Source organism: Lathyrus oleraceus, unplaced genomic scaffold (assembly GCF_024323335.1).
Source record: "Lathyrus oleraceus cultivar Zhongwan6 unplaced genomic scaffold, CAAS_Psat_ZW6_1.0 chrUn0042, whole genome shotgun sequence".
NCBI lineage: Eukaryota > Viridiplantae > Streptophyta > Magnoliopsida > Fabales > Fabaceae > Lathyrus > Lathyrus oleraceus.
The window spans coordinates 57226-65365 of record NW_026112433.1 but is presented as its reverse complement, the minus strand read 5'-3'; positions in this window follow the sequence as shown (position 1 = coordinate 65365).

Here is an 8140-nt window from a genome sequence, read left to right as displayed (position 1 = left end):
CCCAATAGCATAGAACAATTCATAGTCATGAGAAATCATTGGGTTTTGCTGTGGAAACCTTGTATGTACAGGTTTTGGGGGAAACAATTTTGAAAATGCAGAAAACCCCAAAACCCGTAAGGTTCGCTAGCACTCGCTAGGCGAACCTGGGGCGAGCATTCGCTGCCACTTCGCTAGGCGAAGCAGCAGCGAGCAAACCAGTCCCTTATAAAAACTGTTTTGGCTCTAATCTGTTTGTTTCGTGTTTGTTGCTTTGTCTCTTGTTTTGCAGAATGGAGTCAAGAGCTAGTGCTGGCAAGAAAAGAAAGGGAGCGGCAACTACTTCACGAACCGTGCCAATCCAATTCGACCACGAAAAGTTTGTGGGCCCGAAACAAGCGGCACGGTACATCGCTTTGGAGAAGCGAAACATTTTGCCTGAGAAGCGGTTTCTGATCAACCCACAGGGCACGTATCGGAGTTTTGCCGGGTTGATTGATACAAAGAAATGGGATAGGTTGATAAATCCCTTGGAACACTATGACATCGCTACGGTGCGGGAGTTCTACGCTAACGCATTGCCTGATGATGATGAGCCCTTCGCTTGGGTCTCTAGAGTGGCCGGTCGGCCAGTTCCTTTTGACAGGGATACAATCAACCAAATCCTCGGGGAGCCGCTTCAGCTGGGTGCTGATGAAAGAGACCAGTACCATATTGACCTCCGGCTGCACAAGGATATCCCAGCAATTACAGCCGCCCTGCTTCTACCAGGGAAATCAGTTGAGCCGAACCCATCTGGGGTTCCTATGAGATATCATCGGGAGGACATGACTCCCATGGCTCAGCTGATTCTTCTTCTGGTTTTGACCAACATACAACCCAAATCCCACACATCTACTGTGCCGATCCCAGTGGCACATTTAGTACATTCCATCCTCGCCAATGTTGAGATTGATGTGGCGAGGATCATTGCCAATGAGCTGAAGACGGTAATAGAGAGCGGACTGAAGTCGGGGGCTCGGGTGAATTGCCCCCTTGCATTCCCTTGTTTGATTATGAGCCTGTGCATTAAGGCACGAGTGCGACTTCCGTCTCGGGGTCAGGTTAGGATCCCGGCTCCTATTGATGACCGGTATGTGGCAAAATACTGCAGAGCTAAGGCCACCGGCAGCAGTGCAGCCTCAGGTAGCACTAGGGTTTCTGATGGTCCTAGTGCTTCTACTCCCAGGGTCGATCCATACCTGCGGGCTGCGTGTGAATACAATTTCCAGTGGATGGCAGCATCGCAGAGGGCTATGATTGACATGCACGACTCGATGCAGCGTTTGCAGCTGCAGGGTAGTGGTGCACATGCTTTGATGACACGGGAGCAGTTTCTGACGAATGCAAATTGGCCCGTGGACGTGCCAGTCTATTCTGAGGGGGTGGGAGCTGATGATGATGATGAGGATGATGATGAGGCGACCGGTTCTGAGGCCGGTAGTGAGGAGGAGTCTTGAGCCCTTTGTGGGTTAAGTTTTTGTTTTTGTATTTCAGTTTTTAATTATGGCATTTTTTATTTTGTACTTTTGAATTTTGTATTTTGACCAATGGGTTGTACTATTGGGGTGTTTTGTCCCCCACGAACAAAATTTTATTTTTTCAGTTAATATTATTTATGTTTGTTGTTAATTTTGTGTGTTTAATAAATTTTTGGTTGAATGAGTGGCAAACCCTTCTAGATTGGTTGCTCCTCAAGAAGTACCCAATGAAGGTGCATCCGAGCTTGGATGGCAATGATAAGAATAACAAGTGAATGAAGCTAAGGTACATGGTTACCGTCGGCTAGAATTTTAGAATGCATTAGGAACTTTACTCTTTTTGGTAAATAGAATATTGTCTTTTTGCAACATAATTGAATGAATGTTTCATCTAGAGCTTAGAACCATATATGGTGAGGAAACCTCCATTGTACACTTAAATGCTGGATTCTAATAAGTTTTGTTGATTCATTTGATTCATTATTTGTCTGTTATTATTGTGAAATTGTGGAAGCAATTAGAAATGATCAAGGCACTTGTTTTCTTTCGAGCACAACTACATCCAAAAACAACTTACCTGTGAGCAGAGAGAGTATTTGTTAACCCATTTGAGCCTGAACAGTTGAATCTCGGCTTGAAATAAAGCGAGATCTCAAAAATGTTTTTTTTACAACCCGAAAAATCTTGATTATTGTTCTTTTGCCGTAAAAAGTTAAGAGCATTCACTTAGGGTGTGGAAGAAATAAGTTGGGGAGAACGAAAAAGAATTGGTAAGTACCACAGCTTTTGAAAATGAAAAGAAAAACCGAGCAAGCATAGAAAAATATATGTATAGAAAATGTAGAAAATAAACATCTGTTTTGTATATTTGATGTGAAAGAAAAGAACAAAAATAGAAAGAATGAAAAAAAAAATGAATGCTTGCTTGGAAGAAAAATATAGTAGTGAAAAATAAGAATTGAGTTGTGGAATATGTGTTGTGAAGGTTACAAATAAGAAACAAAGGAAACAAAGTCGAGTAGTGTGAATATTACTGTGAATGTCTCTTTTGCATCGGCACTTTCGTTTCAATGGCCTTAGAAATGACTCTTGTTTGTTAACCCGACCAAGCTTCAACCGAAAAGCCCTTAGTGATCTTTTTGTTTCCACAGTACAACTTATAATTGTTAGACATTGTATGAATCTGTTTGATTTCTTCATTATTTGTTAGAGAGTGAGATTATTCCCGCGGTTGCAAACGCGTTAAATCTTCATTCCTTATTCGAAGAGGAGAGATAGGATGATTCATTCAGAATAGTATTGTTGCAGATAGATAAATATTTTGCATTGCTATTTAAGTTTTAGTTCTTATGTATTATTTTATTCAAAACCGTTGGAAACATGTATTTGCGGATTTCGCTTGTGTTTGAGCCGTTTATCCAACTTCGGAGAAACTGTTTCTTTTTGCAAATCCTCTTGTCTTTCAAGAGGCATACTTTGCTTGAGGACAAGCAAGAATCTAGTTGGGGAGAGTTGTTAGATGCCCAAAAGTCCTTTTTCAAGCTATCATATGTGGGCATCTTTCACTCTTATACCTTGCTAATGTGGTCAAAACCACATTCATTTTACATGGAATGCATTACATTGATAAACAAGCTTGGTGCCTTTGATGTGTGTGTTATTGTGCAGGAAAGGCATGAATTAATTGATAAGGAAGACACAACAAAATTGGCAAAGGAACCAAAGCAAAGGAGCATTTCATCTGCCAGCTCGCTAGGCGAGGATGTGGCGAAGCAAAACCTTCGCTAGGCGAGCTCCTGGCGAAAGGCTCCAGTAAATTGGTTAATTAATTCGCTAGGCGAACTGAAGGCGAAGTGGCAGCGAATTCAGTCTGTTTTGGTGAAAAGAGCAGCCAGCACTAGCTCGCTAGGCGAGGCTCTAGCGAGTCCCCAGCGAGCATTCCAGTAGCAAAACCTCTCAACCTCGCTGGGGCGAAGGTTGAAGCGAGTTCTTCGCTAGGCGAAGGTCTGTTCGCTAGGCGAACATGACAGTTCACAGGCCCAGTTTTCTCTGGGCGCAGGGGCATTTTGTGCCCATTTTTGGCCTTCGCTAGGCGAGCCATTCTGCTCGCCTAGCGAACGTGACAGTTCTGCACTTGTCTATAAGTAGCAGGTGCCACCTTTTGTGCCCATACCCACTTTTAGACCACTTGATACCACTTTTTACCAACTTTTCCATTTTTTGTACTTTCTCTTAGATATTTTACAGCATTGTTTGGAGGGATTTTTTATGCCCTAATTTCATTTCTCTTCATCTAGCAACCATCTTCCACAAAAAGAAGGTGGATTCCCATCCAACTTCGATCATTCGACTTGGATGTTGATCAACCCTCTTTTCTTACTTGCCGACCAAGCTACCATGAAAATGAGTAGCTAAGTCTCCATTTGTCAAGGTTAGATGTAGGTGATTTCCAAGCTTTGTGTGTAAATGTAAGGATCCTCATATGTAAACTCTTTAACGGTAAATATATGATGAAAACTTTGTTTCTATTTAAAACTCTTTGTGTTGGTATTTGATCGAGAGATGTTTACCGATTCTTGACCTAGGTTTTCATCCAAACTTGTTTGTTAGCTAGAGATAGTAACGAATGATTTTGTTCACCATAAGGTTGAACCAAAACGTTGTCTTTTTGATAGATTGTGTTCGAGAGAAACAATGGATCAAAATGACAAAACTCACAATGGGTGTTCGAGAGAAACGCATTGAGAGGACTTTGTGAAATTATTTATCATCTAAAGGAGTTTATAATATTGTTGACCGTGCAAAAACATGCAAAGCAAATGTAATCATTGAAACCTAACTCTGACAATATTTCTCATATTAATCAAAACGTAACTTTTACCGCAATTAATTACTTTGTATGCAAGATAACTTGATTAAAACCCAAAACCCTAGTGTTACTTTAAGTTAAGATTAATTCAACCATTGAACGGCAGCGATATCTTACAATCTCTGTGGATACGATAACAAAACCCGACACTTAAAAACTGTCTTTCAACAGTCAGCTCAAAGTTCGCAGGTCAGCGCAAAGGCTCTGCTCAACTGGAGGGAGTCAGCGCAAACACCCCTTGCGTCGACGCATAGGGTCGACGCTTAAGTCACGGGTCGGAGAAAAATTGCCTTGCGTCGACGCATGCAGTCGGCGCATGCCCCACGGGTCAGCGCACGCCGACTCTATGGTCGACCGTTCGCGCGCAGACTCAGATTTTTCTGAGTTATTCCAAGTTCCGTCAGCTTAATGCATATCAGGTTTTTCCGGCCGCTCCCGCATCTAAAACCCTCTCTAAAGAAAACAATTTGTCTTGTAAATTGGTAGCGCCGATTCAGGTTTTCAATTGGGATTCGTGCCATAGTCTAACATTTACGACTCACACAACTATCGATTCAATTTACAGATTTTAACACAGGTTATCCAACATCAATTTCAGCATATACAGTCCCAATTAGGGTTAAATCGACGGCTTATCACTACCCATTACATATTATCCTATAATACCCATTAATCGACGATAAACCCCCCTTACCTGAGTTAATCCGGCAATTCTCTGAGTTCAAGCTCTTCCTCTTCTCCAACTTTCTTCCTCTTGCTCTGCCTCTTCCCTTTTCCTCTTCTCTGCAGTTTCTCTGTTTTCACGTGAAAACACTTCTTTACCAAATGGGATTCTCTTTCCTCATTTCACACTTATATATTTTCCAATAATAATTATTATTCCAAAATAATTAAAATAATCCACTAATAATAATCTAATTATTTAATTAAATTAATAATATACTATTAATTCAATTTAAATAATTATTTTATTTTATTGGGGTGTTACATAGCCGAACTACGGCAACTCTGATTCTCATGTTCATATGAGATACGTAGGCACAAGATGCGATGTCTTGCCGAGTTTGACTAACGACTAACAACTAATCCTTGTTTGCTTTCGCCCTTGTTGCGATCCTTTCTCTCGCCCTCGTCGCGATCGAGACCTTCCCTTTCTCTTGCCCTAGTTGCAATCGAGACCTTTGTTCCCGTAGTTAGCTGAACTACGTTTTGCTCTGATTCTCATTCCCGATGAGATATGTAGGCATAAGACGCGATGTCTTAGCGAGCACACATCTCTTTCACCCATAGGTAGCCGAGCTACGAAGACTCTGATTCTCATTCCAGATGAGATACGTATGCAATGGATGCGACATCCGTGCGAGTCATTTTCTTTGACCCTTTCTTTTAGTAAATAGTACATTAGATAAACACACACCCTTTAGACAAGAACAACAAGAGTGGATCCCGTAGAGTACTACGGATGCGTAGGGGTGCTAATACCTTCCCTTCGCATAATCGACTCCCGAACCCAAGATTTGGTTACGAGACCTTGTCTTTTCCTTTCCTCTCTTCAGGTTTACTTCGAGCATTTCCTTTCCCTCCTTTGGGATAAATAACGCACGGTGGCGACTCTTCTGTCATCTTTTTCTTTCGCCGGTTATTTTTTTTTCGCACCTCTGTATTTTTCAGGTTGCGACAATGGAGATCCAGAACTGGAAGGCCTAAAAGATCATCACTGTCACTCTGCGTGAAGAGTAATATTTCTTTTTTTCAATTCTGTCTGCATGAAAGCCATACGTTTTGCCCGAAACGTAATGGTTCATTGTAAGGGCCACCTCATGTGTTTCATCTTGCATTGTTTGCATCATTAATAAACGGACGTTTTTCGCATTAAAAGAGGTGTTCCCTGTTTTTCTCTTATTTTTGCAGTTTAAAAAAATAAATAAAAATGGCAATGGTTATTTTCATTTTTCTTTCTGTCGATCTGTCTCGTTCCGGCTCCAAAGCAATGCATGAATCAACATTCATGCAGATCCGGTCATTCTCCGGATCTCATTGATAACAATCTTGTTACACCCTTATATGACTTCGACAATCCGATCTATCATGCCGAAGAAGAAGGCGAAGAAGATTGTGAACTGCCGGAGGAATTAGACAGGTTGTTGAAGCAAGAGGAGAAGGTGATTCAACTGCACGAGGAGCAAGTCGAGGTTGTGAATCTGGGTACCGAGGAGGTCAGAAAGGAAGTAAAGTTGGGGCCTCTTTGGAGGTGAATGTCAAGAGCAGAATGGTAGCCTTGTTGAAAGAGTATGTTGATATCTTTGCCTGGTCTTATCAGGATATGACAGGGTTGGATACCGATATCGTTGTGCACAGGTTGCCATTGAGAGCAGATTGTCCTCCAGTAAAGCAGAAGTTGCGCAGAACTCGACCTGAGATGGCCATGAAAATTAAAGAAGAGGTGCAGAAGCAGTTGGATGCTGGTTTCCTCGCTGTCACCAATTATCCGCCTTGGGTCGCAAACATTGTGCCAGTGCCGAAAAAGGATGGGAAGGTGAGAATGTGTATGGACTACCGGGATTTGAACAGAGCTAGCCCAAAAGATGATTTCCCATTACCTCACATCGATGTGTTGGTAGATAATACGGCTCAATTCTCGGTGTTTTCCTTCATGGATGGCTTTTCTGGCTATAATCAAATTAAAATGTCGCCAGATGATATGGAGAAAACAACGTTCATCACACCGTGGGGCATTTTTTGTTATAAGGTGATGCCATTCGGTCTCAAGAACGCCGGTGCCACGTATCAAAGAGCCATGGTGACTTTGTTTCATGATATGATTCATCATGAAATCGAATGCTATGTTGATGACATGATAGCAAAGTCTCAGACAGAAGAGGGGCATCTGGTAGATCTGGCCAAGTTGTTTGACCGATTGAGACAATTCAGACTGAGGTTGAATCCGAATAAGTGCACTTTCGGAGTGCGGTCCGGTAAATTGCTGGGGTTTATTGTGAGTGAAAGAGGAATCGAGGTTGATCCTGCTAAAGTAAAAGCAATACAAGAAATGCCTGAACCGAGAACAGAGAAGGAGGTTCGTGGTTTTTTAGGTAGATTGAACTACATTTCACGGTTCATATCTCATCTAACAGCCACGTGTGAACCCATATTCAAGTTGTTGAGAAAAGATCAAACGGTCAGGTGGAATAATGATTGCCAAGCGGCATTTGAAAAGATAAAAGAATATTTGCAGGAGCCTCCGATTCTGATGCCTCCTGTGGAGAGGAGACCGTTAATTCTGTACTTGACAGTCCTCGAGGGGTCTATGGGGTGTGTATTGGGGCAGCATGACGAGTTTGGTCGAAAAGAGCATGCAATTTACTACCTTAGCAAAAAGTTTACCGACTGTGAAACAAGATATTCACTGCTCGAGAAAACTTGTTGTGCTTTGGCATGGGCTGCTCGCCGACTAAGACAGTATATGCTGGTTCATACCACTTTGTTGATTTCCAAGATGGATCCGATCAAGTATATATTTGAGAAACCAGCATTGACCGGACGGGTTGCGAGATGGCAAATGATTTTGATTGAATATGATATACAATATACCTCTCAAAAGGCAATAAAGGGGAGTGTATTATCTGATTACCTCGCCCAGCAACCCATTGAGGATTATCAACCGATGAAATTTGAGTTCCCTGGTGAGGACATCATGGTTCTCAAATCGAAAGATTGTGAGGAACCTATCCCAGAGGAGGGGCCTGACCCTAAATCCGAATGGATTCTGATG